Genomic DNA, 14952 nt, shown 5'->3' with positions numbered 1-14952 from the left:
TAGTTCTTGGCCAAATTGACCTAGAAAGCAAGCTGGTTTATATTTTTCAAATTCACAAATTTTCTGAGCTGAAAGGGGCTCTTAGGGACAAAATGCATAGATGTTAGCATACAGAACCAATCAGTGAAATGCAGTATTTAAAACAATAAAGTTGGTTAAAGAAAACCTTTTATTCAAATATTAGACTTTTAAAAAACCTTTTAAAAAATCATGATGGGGAAGGAATTACTGACTTAGGTTATCTGTTCAGGACAAAAACGCCATTTGTGAGCAGAAACCAGGTCATTCTTGATTGTCTCTTTTTTTTTTTTTAAACAATGTAGCAACCCAATAACAAATTCACTCACCAATGCTGGACTTACTAGGTATAAAAGGAAATGAGCTCTACTTTTTTAGACAGCAAATGGCTAAACTCACTTATCAATGTGTGATCTTTGGCAATTGACCAGATCTCTCTCAGCCTCAGTTTCCTTGACTGTGACAGAAAAGATTGGACTTCATTAGATGGAAATGTTCCTCAGATGTAAATTTTCCCACCTATTTTGCTTTATGAGTGGAAAGAGAAATCTCTGACCAAATTTGTTACTGTGCTTTCTGCCCTTCATTTGGTTATGCCTCTTCTATTGCCTTCCACCTGCTCCAGTCTATCTCCAGTTGGGGGCATCCCGAGTTCCCAGAATTCCTGGGTCTGGAGAGTTGTGGCTGGTTCGTATAAACAGGGTGAATGTGACTCCAGGCATGTGAGGTCTCTTCTACCAGGAATCTCTACATAAAGAGGATTCCTATATCATGGGGGGAATGTAAATGAAGGGGGAAGTTTTATCTTTGTGGGACTGGTGGAAAGACTCAGACTTGGGAATCAGTTGGCCTTAGGTTTGCATCCTATCTCTGGTATTTACTGTGAGTAGGACTCTTAATTATTTCCTCACCTAAAATTGATGACAGCTAATACCCACCTTGAAGGATTATTAGGTTAAAATCATAGGTTCTCAGTAAATGGTAGCTATTTTGACTTTTAGCCCTGATCAAAGTAAAAGGAAGTTCCTGCCAAGACCTCTAAGCAAAATGTTGATGTTCAGCCTAACAATGGACATTCCCAAAAAAATTAGGCAAAAATATCATCCAAAGGCATTTTCAGTCATTGATAAGTTGGCACTGTGTTTTTTCTAGAGCTGAATACACTGTTATACTGTTCATAATTGTAATAACCAATCTCATAAAAATAATTTTAATTTTCTAAATTCTAAGAACTTAAACAAGAATGTTATATTTGGTAAACATTTTATTTTTTAAAATTTAGAATATCCTACCCTGATAAGAAATTTACCTACAAATGTTGAATATATTTATTAGGTGTGCAGGGAAAATAGCTGTAATTTTTTACGCAGTGAATGGAGTAAAGAAATGTGCAAACCAATCCAAATGTTTATAAACCAAGGATTCCTCTGGGACACAGTGCTCTGACTTTTATGTTTTGTTTTGTTTTAAACAGAGAGTCAAGCTTTGTTCATACTTGAATTATATACTTTGCATAAGCCATGCAATTTAACTTTAACCCACAGGACTGAAAATAAAATGAGCTCAGACTACAGAGCACAGAGACCGTGAGCAAGAACGTTAATCAAAGTGAAAGACGCAACCCTTACTGCTAACTCTGTCCTTTCCAGTCTGCTCCCCCCACCCCGCCACGTTATTTAGGGTGTTTCTTGCTTGACTCATCACAGTGGCAGGAACAGGTTACATATTTCATTGTGGAAAAGGGATTTGTCTTTTAAATGAAAGTTTGTGCATATGCCCTTAAGGAGGTTGATGAGGAGCACATAATTTTTAAAAATCATAAGTGAATGCATACCCTTTGCCACTTGTAATGATGACAAAGCTTAAGTAATTCAGGCAGGAGCATGGTTTGTTAAAAGCACAAAACAGGATTGACTAGTTGAGACGGTCTGCCTAAACAAGCTCACCCATCTAAATGTTTTCAACTATAGTTCAAATTTAATACAAGCAGGTTTAGTAAACGAACCACGTTTGCTCATTGAGTGTTTTGGAACATCACAAAATAAACCAATACGTGGCTTTTAGGCTTATTTGGACAAAGAGTCAACAGAGAACCCCACAGAGGGGGTTGGAACCCATTCGTGTGGCATTCAGCTTTACCAATACCAGTCAGGGACCTGACCACGTTCACCACCTGCCCATCACCAATTGCTTTTCTCATGGGGCTTGCTGTGGATTTCTTTCCTTGTCACTCTCATTTATTATCCTAGACAGAGGAGGCAGTGACTTAGTTCTATGTGGTCATAGTTGATTCTGTATGGGGTATATTTAGCCTGCATGATGATATTTGTGAGTCTTTTCCTATGAATGTCTAGCTTTTCAATGTTATTAATGAGGACTATCTGAACAGACACTAATAGCATCGAATGCCTATGTGTTCACTTCACCCTCCTCCAACCCCACTCGAAGGACTGCTTTATAGATTACGTAGATTAGACTGATACCTTAAGTCAGTGTGATAGTCTAATTCTCCACCCAAATGGTAAGGGAGGAATTAGCCTAAGGACACTCCATTCTGATTCTCTGTTGCTGTTGATAATAACCAGACTTCATAGGGCAATGATGTGGGGGTGGGGAAGATGGTTCTAACACCATTGGTGTTAGACCGGGAGCTACTGTTCCTTTTGGAGCCACATTTACTTCCGTAGTAGTTGTGGAGGAGAGGCGTGCTCCAAATCGAAGAGGACTCGGTGTGGGTCAGGTATGACAGACCACCTGGACGGTCCAACTCTCAGACTAAAGTGTATGGGCTAGAGGTGGGCTGGGTACTTTCCATACATTGAGCTAAAAATCACTTGGGTTCTGGGGGAGATAGAAAATGAGAGCCAGAAACAAAAGATCCAGTTGTGAAACCTAGCACCTAAGGTATATGAATACATTTTCTCCTTTACAAAAATTCAGGGAAACTTGAATCTTTTGCTAACCTGATTATTTTTAGCCAGCCCTTATAGAAGATAAGGCACTGGAAAATGACTAACCCTAGAAAATATTAATTCATTTTTGTACATGTTAAACTGAATGAACATGATCATATTTAGCGTGCAATAGGCAATTAAAAATTTTTGGAGAGATAAGAAGAACAAAAATCATAAATATTATATATTCAAAATCAGTCTTAAGGCATTTTATAAATTTTTTGGCTTATCTCCAGGACATAGGGTGGGGGTGGGGGCTGGTATGGTTTCTTTGTAGCCGAAGAAAGAGTAGAAAAGAATCTGCTCTATTTCCTTAAAAATAAAAGACTTCTTGTTTATACAGCATGGAAAATGAAATGATTTTCTGTTTTTTACCTGCCGGCAGGATCTGGAAAAAATTTTTCTAGCAAGCTATGCTGTTTTCTTCTCTTTAGGGACCTGGTAACACTGGTTTTGTAGCAAAACAATATTTGCTTATTAGGCATTTCTTCAAAAGCCTGAATAAGCAGTTCTTTCACATTTTTTGTTCCACATGTTAAACATTTCATTGCAATTTGAGCTTCAATTGTGTGTGTGCGCGCGTGTGTACATGTGGGTGTTCGTGTGTACGTGTGGGTGTGTGTATGTGTGTGTATGTGTGTGTATGTGTGTGTGTGTTGATAGGAAGGATTGAAAGGGTGTGTATAAGAATTCTTGGAGGTTTTTTGTTTAAAAAATGAGTCCCTACAGTTATGAATTGGAGTCTCTATAGAAGGTGATTCAAATTTATTACATACAGCCAAGCTAGATCCCATCAATCTTGAACAGCAGGGCTAGGGAGGTGGTATTGAGGAAGACATGAAATTCAGTGTTTGAGTAGATGAGATTTAATTTTCGGAAACATTTCACTCATAAAACGAATAGCACTCCAGTGTCAGCCCTGACCTCCATGATGTCAATGTCATCGTGCAAGCGTAGCTATGATAGCCTCAAAGTAAAACAAAGAAACCCCGCATCTCAGCAAGCACCGTTTCTTTGACAGTATGTAATATATATATATATATATCTCTATATATTTATTTATTTATTTTGATATTCTTGTTCATGCCTTGTTACTTTACCATTTAGCTTTTGGGTGGGAAGGGAGGAGAAAAATCATTTTGCATTTCCTATGTTCTAAGCAAGTACGGTCTGCTGCTGCACGTCTTAACATTATTTAGGTCAGTATCCTAAGGATAGCTTTTTTATCTTTCTTAATAGGCAGCTACACACTCCAAGAAATTCAGCATCAATTTATTTTTCTGTGCTAATTTTATTTTTCTAAGTTGAAGCAAATTCATTCACATTTTAATACAATTCCGACGGAGGAGGTATCTGCCGTTCTGTACTGCAGATAGATTTAGCAGGATACATTTACACGCTTGTGGTTAGAGGTTATAGCACTGATACCAGCAGCTGATCATGCATTCTCCTACAAGCCTGCCGGCAGCGTTTAGGATCTTGAAAAATAATCTAGAAATGCTCCATTCTTTTAAAATTATTTTAATTTGCAACAGCTTAACAGTTTTTGGTTTTTTGTTGTTGCTGTTGTTAGCAATTCTATGAAATTAACAGTCTATAAAATGCATCCCCATCCAGATACATACTGTATTGAAAGCTTTCTTCAGGAAGAAGATGTGACAGTGTTCACTCCAGCTTATTTTCTTCCTTAGCAAAAGGATTGTTTGATTCTCAGAAGCAGAAGGAGACTTTCATTGTGCAGCAGCTCTGCTTAAGTGTTTGAAATGCCTTCTACTGTCTGGTTGCAGAATTTGGAGTTTGCTAAACAGTGTTTAGTGATTGGGCTCATCTTGCATCACCAGTTGATGACATTTTTCTTTGTTCCCTCCTACCCAGTTGAACCAAGACTCTGAGGCTGATATGCAATGTCACTTACAACATTAATCAGATACTGCATTTAAGGTGAGCTGTCCCTTGCCTCCTCCTTCCCCAGTGCTCGTGTGCTGCATGCAGTGTATCTTGCTTCTGCGAGCCTAAGATGGCAGGCAGGATTAGCCGTGCTTGTGCTGTGTGTGCATGCTGTGTATAGAATTCATTACACGTTGCCTAGTATTTCAGATGTGAGTATGTAAATGCTCTGTATGCCATATCATCTGGTAGCGAAGACTTGTTTTTGCCTCATTACAGCCTTAGATATTTCAGCCTCACCTTTCAGTTCCGATTCATTTGCTTTTGGATGTTTGCTTTTCATCACATTCAAAATAGGATTTTACCTTTTTTTTTTAACAAAGCCAGAAAAAAAGCCACTAAAAACAAAACAACAACAAAACTCTGCTACCAGATGGTGTCTCCCCTTTCTTCTTGCATTTGCTGTCTTTTAAATAATGTATGTTGTATTGTTAATTAATGTGAATATCAAATTAAACACTTGAAACTTACATATTTATTATGCAGGTAGGAGGCAAGGTGGAATCTATTTTTAACTCTTATGCACTCCATGGTGTGCAAACAACTTGTTTCTCAAATTTGTGTTTTCAGTGCTGGTATCAGTGGTTTGATTTTCAGCAAATGTGACCGTGGCCTTTGCAGTGGTCAGCTCCGGGCTTTGAACTCTCAGAGGAGGAAGGGAAAAAAATTCAGCACACTACCTCCTTGGTTGCAGCCTCGGAGAAACCTTGGATGAGAAACTTCTTTTTTTCCAATCCTGTTTTCCTGTTGATAAATTCAGTTCTCGTGATCGCAGTACATTCAAGCTGTTCTGCGTATGATTTTTTTGTGTGTGTGACAATTGCATCTAAAACTTGTGAGCAAGAAGACGGAGAAATCAGTTGGTCTCCATCGCTTTACATAAAAATGGCTGAGTGTCTTGTCATGCTAGCACTGCATTAAGTGATACATACAGGTAGGTTGAAATCTGCATGTTTTATAGATTTTTTTGAGCCAGGCAGCACAACATCAGATGGATTTAACTATGGCTTTTAAAACAAAAATTAAATAAGACAATTGTAATTTCTTGGAGGGAGGGTATTAAATAGGATAGGTTTTCCCATTCAGTTACTCTGTAAGTATATAGCTTTTATGAACTTACATGTTTCTGCTATAAAAGTGAGATGATTCCTTTTTTAAAAATTATATATATGATAGGTGTGGCGCCATTAAGCAACAAAAGAATTTTTTGAAAAGTCTGTTGATTCAGTTCCATTTTAGCTTGAAACTAAAAATAAATCGGTTTCTGGAGATAATTTCAAAGGGCGCAAACAAGCCTAATAAGAAACATTGAAAATATTTAAATTTTAACAAGCGGTCTTTAAACGTGTTATATGAAAGATGAAAATAAAAACTTACATGCTTCCAAAATCAATTTTAGATAATATACAAGAATAAGTACACTATTTGTATATCTATTATTGGGGGGGATGGGGAGTTACTATTTGTAAAGGGAGGAATATTGAATATAGATGGCCTTGTTAGAAGAAAAAGAGCTTCATTGAATGAAAGTGTCCCTCGAATGGTTCATTGCAGACCCTACAGCTGTGGTTCTATAAGCACCAAATGCTGGCACTTTTCAAAATAATTTCATGAGCTCTTTGAGCTTAACTTCTCAAATATATTTTAGTTTCAAATTAAGACTGGACCAGAACCTGTTTCCTTGGCAACCACATCTTATTTAAAAATGCAAAAACAGATAGGCAAAAGATTGCCTTTTTCTTTAAAAAAGAAATAAATATGTAATGAAAATTTTACATTTCTTTTTTCCTCTCACTTATAGTCTGAACTGGCTTTAGACATTTTTTAATGCGGTCGTCAAGCCTTAAAAATTAAGCCATGTTGCTACCCATATAGAGAAAGCTTGCACAGTGAGGGCTTTTTTTCTTCCTCCTTTGTGCTCGGTACTTTCAAAATTAGGTTTTCTTTGTCATCTGCTCCAGAATGCTGGTCAAGGTTTGTGTACAAAGGTGTAGTTTCATTATCACGAGTTCACCAGCGCCACTGAAACAAAAGGTGTTTCAGAAATTCTGAAAATCAGGAAATGCTTATGCTCTTGTTTTCCCCGTCCCTCCATTGGTACCTCAGAGATCTTGCAGAGAAGGACCCAAGCCCAAGCCCAAGCCCACTCCCCCACCACTGATAGGTGCCCATTGAGCCTTTGTGGACAGAACTTCATACGTGTGTTAAGAAGATATTGCCAAACCTGAAAGCTCCCTGAGGTTTGGTCCGATGTGCAGAACATTGATATTCAGAACCATCTGTGTAAATAGTTACTTTATTCTAGCAGTTTCTAATATTCCAAAGCACTCACTGTAATGTTGTTGTTGTTATTGTTGTTGTTGTTGTTGTTATTGTGTTGTTTTGAGGCCAATTTAAATATTTTGCTTGGAGTCTTTCTCTGGTTCATTTATGTCAGAACATGATCCATCTCATAGTGATTTCATTTTTGAGGCTTGCCATGAAATAGCCTTCCTGCAACACCTCTTTTTTTTTTTTTTTTTTTTTTGCCGGGCTGTTCGGAAGCCATTTTCCTTCCTGCCTGTGACTTAAAATGACTAAGTACATTTTGAATATAGCATCAATCAGAAAATCGTAAACTGAAGGGAAATGTCAGAAACCTAATTCAGTCTTGCCTATTTATTTTAGTACCAGTAGCATTAACAGTTGCAGTAGGATCAAGCTAATTGTCATTCGCTCTCGAACAAATAATGAGCCAGGCATTTGTAATTAAAACACTATTGCTATTCAGAAAGATTACAACTACAATGTCTTCTATTTTGATAGGTCAGTACAAATTAATCATTTTGAATCCATTTGAATCTTAATTACAAGATAAGATGGATACATGCAAGGGAATTGTTTTATCATAAAAAATGAATGCCTGATAGATTCAACAGTGTATTTTTTTCTCTATAACATTTCAGCCCTTTTGTTCTTAACTCAAGCATGGTTGTGTCATCATGTAGATTTTCATACCTAATGATTTTTTGTGACATTATTGACTCATGTTGCACTTGGTCTCTCCTAAAAGTCTTTTAAACACAATCCAAGAGCTTGAAGCCAAATAAGACAATGGGGAAATATATTGTACCATTGCCATTCTGATAAGTAGACCAGTGAATGGAAGAATAATCATAATTTATTACTTTGCTGTTTCACCTTAATGCTTTGTCTTCATATTTCCTGGAAATGTTTATAAGGCATAAAGCTTTTCTAAACTTACCCACTTGCTATTACTATTGGATTTCCTAGATTAGCCAGAAACACTTCTCATCGATTATAGAAGATGGCAGTTACCCCTTCTTATTGCTTAGAAAAGCTATGCTTAACCCATTTGCACTTTTTGGCTAAGAAGTTTCTGGGCAGGCCAGAGCAGGTGTGACAGGAAGAATGTAGAAACAATTATTTTGTTTTCACCAAATGGGCACATCTGTGGTTTTTTTGCTTGAATGATTTATGGTATAAAATTCTCGACTTTTTTTTTTCCCCCTTTGGAAAATAGTATGTACATTTTCCTAAGGTTTTTAGTCAGAGCAGTTACCAAGATTGCATTTTTTTGCTGCTACAGTGATGTTGATCTATCGTGGATTCCTCCATGGCTTGAATGGTAGGCCATTTCTTACAACTGGGTGATATGATGAGAAGAATTTGCTACAGAAGCTAGCATGTTTCTCTTTAGTGTTAAGTCAAACCTTTGCACTCCTGGTACCATATGGTTCATGCTAACGGCTCCCTTCTAAGAGAAAGGCTATTGTTAACAGCTTTCTTGGTAATTAAACATTCAACACATTTATTGAGCACCTACTATATGCCAGGCAAGTTCCAGAGGCTGGAAATAAAGTCATGAACAAGAGAGACCCGTCTTTCTCTACTGTGTTGGGGTGGCAGAAGAGGAAGGGAAAAATAAACGTGTAAAAATTGATGAGGGAAGACAAATACAAAGATGAAAAATGAAACTAAATTTTAAAAAGCAGGGGCAACATGCTGGGAGGAAGGGAACCACACTGGGGTGGTTGTCCAGGAAAGTCTAGCAGAGGAGGTGGCATTGAGTGGAGATCCATACAGTGAGATGGAGCCAACCAAGTGAAGATCTGATGGGTTGATCCTTACTTAGGGAGCTTCCCCTGCAGTAAGAGGGTAGGCCAAGCCCCCATGGCTGGTTTTTGTAAAATTCTTGGGACTTGGTGCCAGTGGAGCCATTGCTTTTGACCCCATCCCTACAAAGAAATTGCCTACAAAAGGAGCAGTGACTCTCTGGACATTATAGTCCTATGAAATTATAGTCCTATGAAATTTTGGCACAGATTCAGCACCAACCCATGAAATCCATGGCAGAAGAGCTTCTCAAAGCATGGAAATTTCTTGGAAGTCTTGTTTTATTTTTCAAAAGGGCACTAGAATTTAAACTCATGGCGAAACATTGAAATAGTTATTTCCTTTAATTTGTTTTCAAAGGCAAATGCTGGAAAAGTCTGTCACATCTCTGCAATAAATTGCCTTTGTCTTTGAATGCTAAACAACTCAGCTCTGCAGACTTATTTGCTTGTTGGTGGTTTTCTAAAGATTTTACCACATGAAGTGATATGCGAACAAATAATGCTAGAAATTGTGAGTGTATGTGTGTAGAAGAACTGGGGTATAGGTCAGCGGTGCAGGGGGGTGAGAGGATTTGTCAGAGACAGAGTGTAGAACAGAGTGGGTAGATTTACTGAAATGCACTGCTAAGTGAAGCAGTGGGTGAGACAGGAGAGGTCTGCTGTGCCATATGTGGGTTAGCTCCCTGGCCGGGGATCAAACTCAGGCCGTAGGGGTGATAGCTCTGAGACTTAACCCCTAGAATACCAGAGAGATCCTAGAAAATTCGTGTGAAGAACCGTAACTCCTTTTTGCTTTTTAGATTGGTCTGTTGATGAAGGTCCAAGAACAAAGACATAGGTTTGCTATGTAAGTTCTAAACTATAAGGCCCTTTGAAGCCTTCTAAATGTTTCAGAAGCACCTTCTCACATTGATTCATGATCTAGTGGGCTTCGCTTATCACAAGTTAGAGATGACCTGGCTGAGTTCCATATACTTTGTTTAGTTTTGACTGGCTGTGAAACATCGCTGCATGAGGAATCTCCTAGTCCTTTATAGTAGTAGGATATTGCACATCAGAGGGGAGGGAAACTTTAACAATTCAGCTCACCTCTTTAAGCATTTGTGTGACACCACCACAAGCCAGGCAGAATGGAATACGATGGTAAACTCTGAAACTCCGGCCCAGGTTCTGACACAAGGCCAGCATATTGTGGGGGTAGTTGCGGTGGTGTGCCCCTCTGTTCCAGAAAGGAATGAATGACATGCTCTTCTCTCTGTGGCCTTTTATACTGTTCCCTGAAGCCTAGCCTTCAGTTTGGGGGCATCTCAGCTGATGGCCAGGAGGGTTCTCTGCTGGGACTCCGTGTCTCATCCTCATCACCATCCCAGGATGTCTTGGCTCCTAATCAGTCACCATATATCTGACTGCCCTGCTCCAAGCTGGTCTGCCTGCATTGCCAGGTGACCCTGATAATGGCTGCCAATCTTTCACATTCATGAGCAGATGTTAAGTTGAGAAGTCCTTGAATGCAAAATTTTGAATCTGTGATGCCGGCAAGATGCTTTTGCTTTTTTACCTTCCCTGACTGACAACGGGGGTCACCCTGCCTGCTGTTCTACAGGAGGCTTTCTGGGCAGCAGGTAAATCAAAGACCAGTTGCCAAAGCACTTGTCTTTGTTAGGTGATCCCAGCATGGCTCTGACATGGCCTAAATGTCTCATTGACCAGAAAATTGCTCTTTTGATCTTGTAGCTCATTTTGCATCTTTCCCTTTATGGCTTCTTTGCTTCTGCAGCTATTATTTGCTTGGGGTTCAAGACTAACATTTGCGTCTATACTCACTATATTTAGCCTGTGGAGGAAGTTTGTTTTCTGGTACTGTTTTGTTTTTAATATGCCAGAGTAAATATTCTTTCTGTGTTCATAAAAAGCAGCGAGAACTTTCATGATTTTTCTTTGTATAATAAAATAAACCTTTTTCTTACCCCTATGGTCATTGCTAACAAATAGACATTTTGAAATTCCCTTTCTTTTTGCCTGCTAAAATCTTCTACCCTGTCTGAGGCCTTGCTCTAATTAAGGCCCAACCATCCTCCCCATCTTCCCCAGCGCTGAGCATGACGCCGAGCCCCTGCCCCGAGGGCCTTACAAGTCAGTGAGACGAGAAAACAAAAGCCACCAGCTGAGAATGTGGTTAAATCCCAGAAGGGCAGTGCCCTTGTCATTTTTTTCTCCCTTTCCTCTAGTTTCTTTCACTGTGGAAGGGAAAAGGGGGAACCTGTAGTAGGGAGAGAAAGGAGCTGCACCCTTGAAAGAGTCTCTCAGAAACACAGGAGACTGGGGGACATATATGGGAAAGAAAGGGGTGGTCATCTGGACACAAAATGGAGAGGGTGAGTGTAGACTGAGAGGGCTGCAAGCAGGCTGGTGCGAATTTTGAGAGAGCGGGAACAAAGGGAGCAGTTAGGGGGTGGGCAGGGTGAACAAAAGGAGATGCTGCTGTGCCAGCACCAAAGTGAAGGATGAAAGGTCTGTGGGGGAGAAACAGTCTGTGGAGGAGGCTGGGGAGCACCCCTGAAATGCAGGCCGCAGGCTTGCTGCATGAAGGCTGGGTGCTGTGATGTTCTGCCAGGCTTCTGTCATAATGTTGACCTTACTGCTTAACTGTCCAATGTTGGCTATTAGGAAGAGCCTACGGATTGACGTCTTTGAAGGCAATTTATCACAGTCCTAGGAAGTCTCCCATTCCTATTAAACATGCTAAGGATGCTAGAGGGTCCCCACGCCCTCATATCACTCTACCAGTTCTGGATGAAACTTGAAAAGAAATGAACTTTTTACATGTGCTGTGACCATGTCTACAAAGCTCAGACTGGCGAGAGACCCTAAATACCTACTGTAAGCTGTGGATTTTAGAAATTCTTTCCCAAAGCCATGTTCCGGGGTAGGCCCACTGCTCTGCCTTTGGAGCTCCCACTGCCTCCCCTTCTTTGTTCCTCACCAGTCTATCCAGCCCGTGGTCTGAATGCCTTTTGAGCCATCCTCACTGTATATCTCGAATGTTTAAATGCCTTGGTCTTGAGGTGAACCAAACCTGGCTGGTTTATCAGCACTTAGTGTTGCCTTCACCCCTGTTTTTCTTGCTTAGCTCTCATGAGAACGTGGACCACAGATTTCAGTTGCTGTGTGTATGTACCTTGGACCCATTTTATTATATATCATTGAGGGACCTGAGGCCTAGAGAATTTGTTACTTAGCCAGGTCAGAGCTAAGGGTCAGGCTTGACTCCTGTTCAGTGCTTTTTCTGCTAAACCAAACAGCTTTAAAGTTATAGGGAATGACCAGTCCCAGGACTTGGCAATTATTTTTTGTAAAAGACCAAATAGTAAAAATACTAGGTTTTGTGAATTGAGGTAAAACTGAGGATATTGCATTAATAGAACAATGAAGAAAATAAATTTCCACAAGTTATTTTATTTCTGGAATCTAAAATATAATAATACATAATGTCAAATATAATAATAATAATACATGTATAGAAAAAAGGAATGATTGTGACTGTGTCCCAGTGAAACTTCATATATAGACACTGATATTGAATTTCATCTTATGAAGTATTCTTCTTCTTCTTCTTCTTTTTTTTAATCATTTAAAAATAAAAAACACATTCTCAACTTGTAGGTTATACAAAACAGGTGACAGGCCAAATTTGGCCCATAGACCATTGTTTGTGGTTCTATTTTTTTTAATTTATTTTAATTTGGGGGTTACATTTTGACTACTCTACATGTGCATATGTTCCACTCACCCTCCACCAAACCATTGTGTCAATACTTCATTTTCCTCCCTCCCCTCCTTCCTCTTCCCTGGTAACCAGTAAATTCTTTCACTAAACCTAAGGATTTGTTTCTCGTATATTTTGCCTGTGTATGTTTTTTGGTTATTTATAGTCCATGGATGAGTGATAGCTGTCTTTCACTTTTGACTTATTTCACTTAACTTAATCACCTCCAGGTCCATCCATTTTGTCCCAAATGCCACTATTTCATTTTTTTAAGAGCTGTCTAATATTCCATTGAGTATATATTCCACAAATTCTTCATCTGTTCATCTGTTGGTGGGCCCTTAAGTTGTTTCCATGACTTGCCGATTGTGGACATTGCTGCTAATAACATCAGAGTACGTAAGTCTCTTTGTATTAGAGTTTTCACATTTTTGGGGTAAATACCTGGAATAGGTTCATATGGATCACACAGGATTTCATGTTTGTTTTCTTAAGAAATCACATACCATTTTCCATAGAGGCTGCACCAACTTGCTTTCCCACCAATAATTTATGAGAATTCCTTTTTCTCTACATCCTTTCTGTTCTTTTTGATATAGGCCATTCTCACAGGAATGAGGTGATACTTCACTGTTGTTTTGTGGATCTACTTCCTAAATTAAAATCTTCACACTAGGGGTGCATTGACCAGTCCAGATCACATATATGTTTTATTTGACTTTTAACAATACTTTTGTTTTTTTTTTTAAAGATTTATTTATGCATACAAGAACTGGGGTGTAAGTCAGAGGTGCAGGGCATGAGAGGATTCACCAGAGAGAGTGGGGAGCAGAACAGGCAGTGTATTCCATAGGGAAATACACTGCTGAGGGGAGCAGCAGGCAAGGCAGGAGAGGTCCGCTGCATCCTGTGGGTAGCTCCCTGGCCGGGGATCGAACTCGTGCTGCAGTGGCTGGCGATAGCTTGATAGTGCTGTCTTTAACACCCGCACCACAAGGGAGGCCCTAACAATAGTTTTTTTTTTTTAATTTTTTTTTAAAGATTTATTTATTTATTTATACAAGCACTGGGTACAGTCAGAAGCGCGGGAGGGTGAGAGAATTCATCAGAGCCAGAGCGGGGAGCAGAGCAGGCAGAGGGACCAAAGTACACTGCTGGGGGGAGCAGCGGGTGGCAGGAGAGGTCTGTGGGCCATGTGGGACCCTCCCCTGGTGGCCTGGGAGCAGCTGGGGATCAAACCGGTGCTGCAGAGGCTGCGGGCAGCTTTGCAACCCAGCGCTCAACCGCTGCGCCACCGGGGAGGCCCCCTAACAATAGTTTTAATTCTCTTATATTGTATTACATTTTTCTTCTAATTATGAAAGTAATATTTATTGTGAAATAATTTGGAATGTTAACTTTTTGGCATGTATTTCTATAATAGTTAATATTTTGTAGACAATTTTTTATTTTTTAATTCACATAATATCATTAACATAACCTTTTAAAATTTTCTCTTGAAACGACTAAGCATATGGAGAGTATAGAAAGCTTACTTTAATGAGCCCCCCCATGTAGCCATTGTCCAGCTTCTTGACTTCTCAACTTCTGGCCAATCTCCTTTCATATAAATCCTCTTCTGTATTATTTTGAAGCAAATCCCAGATAGCACATGATTTTAGCTCAGTATTTTAGTATGATTCTCTAAAAGATAAGGAAACTAAGAGATGCCCCCTTTTTTAGGAAATAAATGCTGAGTGCTTAGTGGTAACAAAAGAATAATTTTTGCAACTTACAAATAGTTCAGGGAAAAAAATGCTAGATAGGTAGATATGTGTGGAGCGTATATAGGAAGGTTTTTTGGTACTATTTTTTCTACAACTTTCCCATAACTTTGAAGTATTTCTAAGTAAAAGATTTTTTAAATATGAACTACTACTATACATATGTATTTTAAATATGTGGATTACTGAGAAATGGGAAAAAAAAACAACAAAATATAATGATTTTTTCTTTTTTTAGTGGTTCTGTTCCATTCTTTTTTTTTTTTAAAGATTTTATTTATTTATTTATTTATTTATTTATACAAGCACTGGGTACAGTCAGAGGTGTGCGGAGAGTAGAACAGGCAGAGTGATGAAGTACACTGCTGAGGGGTGCAGCGGGCATC

At 39.1% G+C, this 14952-nt stretch overlaps 1 protein-coding gene across 3 annotated transcripts in view; it reads left to right on the top strand.

Moving 5' to 3' along the window:
• ZBTB38 (zinc finger and BTB domain containing 38) overlaps positions 1 to 14952 on the top strand; it is a 72619-nt gene that overhangs the window by 13079 nt on the left and 44588 nt on the right. For 2 of the 3 annotated variants that reach the window (XM_054700769.1, XM_037525870.2), the window contains exon 3: positions 4848 to 4913. The exons of the other annotated variant lie outside the window; for it this stretch is intronic. The gene's annotated coding sequence lies outside the window, so the exon portion shown is untranslated. The remainder of the gene's footprint in view (positions 1 to 4847; positions 4914 to 14952) is intronic. 3 annotated transcript variants of the gene reach the window in all.

Source organism: Talpa occidentalis, unplaced genomic scaffold (genome assembly GCF_014898055.3).
Source record: "Talpa occidentalis isolate TD23 unplaced genomic scaffold, MPIMG_talOcc4v2.1 talOcc4.4, whole genome shotgun sequence".
NCBI lineage: Eukaryota > Metazoa > Chordata > Mammalia > Eulipotyphla > Talpidae > Talpa > Talpa occidentalis.
Note: the sequence above shows the minus strand (reverse complement) of the source record. Positions and strands in the feature narration are given on the sequence as shown.